The sequence below is a fragment of the Meleagris gallopavo genome, chromosome 2 (genome assembly GCF_000146605.3).
Source record: "Meleagris gallopavo isolate NT-WF06-2002-E0010 breed Aviagen turkey brand Nicholas breeding stock chromosome 2, Turkey_5.1, whole genome shotgun sequence".
Classification (NCBI taxonomy): Eukaryota; Metazoa; Chordata; class Aves; order Galliformes; family Phasianidae; genus Meleagris; species Meleagris gallopavo.
Genome location: NC_015012.2, coordinates 96165027 through 96167375, shown reverse-complemented (window position 1 = coordinate 96167375; position 2349 = coordinate 96165027). Strand labels below are relative to the sequence as shown.

Below are 2349 nucleotides of genomic sequence, written 5' to 3'. Positions count from 1 at the left end.
AAAAAAAAAAAAAAGTTTAAAGAAAATAGTAATGTATTCTATAAGCTTCTATCTCTGGTTTTGATAGAACTCCATGTTTCTCTCTCACAATTCTTTACTTTGGATGTAAGTTCTGTTTCGGGAAGTATTAGGAAACCTTCACATCTCAAGTGAAGTTCTTATAGAATCTCAGTATTCTGAAAAATGTCTACGTTGTGAAACGCTCCCTGGCAAGGAGACTGTGGAGGCAAACTGATTTCTGTACAGCGGTGTCCATCGTTTCTTCTGAGATGCGAATTGTGGTCTGACTGACCTCCCAGCACTGGCTTGTTTCAGTGTTCAAGAGAGAATGGTAAGCACACAGTTATGTTTTCAATCATCTCTTAAATGACTTTTTTGTTTTGTTTTGCAGAATATGTTTTATTTTTGAAAAACTGTGTTGTGATATTCCTTAAAAATGTCAGACTATCAATGTTGCCACCTAAAAATTTGTTTTATTTCAGATTTGGTACTGAAAATCTGGTGTAGAATTACAGAAATGTTTTTGAATTTGTTTTTAATGTGAATTATTAAAGGAGAAAGAATTAGTAGTATTCTTATGGGGATTTAGAGTATGATCTAAACGGAATCAATAGAAATCTTGACCATTTAATAAAAATCTTGAAATAGCAATCTGGTTCTCTTTAGCTAAAAAAGATATTAACTTCAAGTTGAGGAAAAAAAAAAAAAGAAATGCAAAGCAATACCCTTCAGTATTGACCTGGACTTTACTTGTGGTGTTAGTGCTAATATTACCCTGACCTGTACTGAAGCCCAGGAAACTAATGAGCTGCTTGTCAATTTTAAAATTAATGAAAAATATGTATTGAATGGCATGGATAGACTTGACATTCATTCTAGCCTAATTCTTCTTACCTCTTACCTTTTCATTCCTCAAAGGTGAATGGAAGTATCCCCTGCATTATGCTCAACACTAAAATTAGCTGAGAACAGTTGGAAAGAATTAAGCTGGCGGACCCTTGCGTTTTCCATCTGACAACAGGAAGTATTGACTCTGTATCTGTCTCTGTTTGGAATTTCCAAATCTTACAGTCTGGAACCTCTTGCAGTATTTGAGACTGAAATTCTTGCAGTTTAAGGTAGTCAAGGCTGTGCTATTAAAGGTCGTAGTCTGACTTGGTGTGTCACTGTGGTAGTTGTGTCTGGGATGTTAATGATGCAGTGAAAAGAGAGTAATGATAATTGTAAATGTCAGTATTGGATACAAGTTTATAATGCTACAGTGTTGCTATTTGCTTTCACAGAATATGTTGAAGGTTTTTTCTGTTTTTTGTTTTGTTTTGTTTTTGTTTTTTGTGGAGGAGATACAAAAAAGGTACTTAATACTACAGTGGAACCTGTGATATGAGAGCTGTTCTGAAGCTGCAAAAGTCCTTGCTTTCTAGAATAGCACGGAAGAGTGCAAATCTGCTTTAGGGAGGCCTAGCCTTCCTATACAGACAGAAAACTGTTGAGTGTGAAGCTGTGGATACTCTCCAGAATAATTTGTGCGTTGCTCCTGCACGTTCCACTTGCCACTTTGGTCAGTGAGGAACTAGTGAAGTGAAAAGAAAATGACATGAAGTGATTTGGAGGAAAAAAACAAAGGAGAAGAAAAGGTAAAAGGAAGACTGACAAATACAGGATGAAAAGTGAATTGAAAAGGACAAGTTCAATGAAAGATCAGTTTGGCAAACAGAAATAGAAAGGACAGATGAAATTGGCAATAAACGAAGGGAAAGTTATGGGAGTAAGGGTGAAGAACTTTTGTTTGTTTGTTTTAGCTATGTTATGAAAGCTCCTTAAAATCTTCTGTATTAGTCTTTCTGCCTTAAATGATTTAAGTGCTAGAGAACTGCTGGCTTATATTTAAGCTATTTTAGTTCTGTCATTGGAGATGGTTCATAGAGGGTAGTTGCTGACAAGTTTGAATATCAAGAAACAAAGTGACCCATAACTGATTAATCCTTATTGTTTGGTTTTAAAGGGGTAGGATTTTCATCTGTTTCTTTTCAGGATGCAAGTGTGTGCGTGTGTGTGCGTGTGTGTGCGTGTGTGTGCGTGAACAGTTGTATTTCATTACAATTCAGTTATCAGATGGGGGTAATCAACCTGGGAAAATAGCACTCTTAAGAGGCTGGAATAGATTAGGTTAGTCGGAATAGGGGATGCACAAAGATATCTGGTGCAACTGTCTGACCACGTCATGGCTATTGAAAAGTTAAAGGATATTATTGAGGACATTATCCAAATGACTCTTGAGCACTGGCAGGCTTAGGTTGTCAACCATAGGAAACCTGGGGAAGTGTTTGACCACTCTCATAGTGTTAA

The 2349-nt window shown here is 36.4% G+C and overlaps 1 long non-coding RNA gene across 1 annotated transcript; it reads left to right on the top strand.

Annotated features, from left to right (window-relative positions):
- Window positions 1-6: 6 nt before the first annotated feature.
- LOC109366293 lies at window positions 7-2349 on the top strand. Its single transcript, XR_002112548.2, has 2 exons — window positions 7-331; window positions 919-2349. It is a non-coding gene; the product is annotated as an uncharacterized LOC109366293 (long non-coding RNA).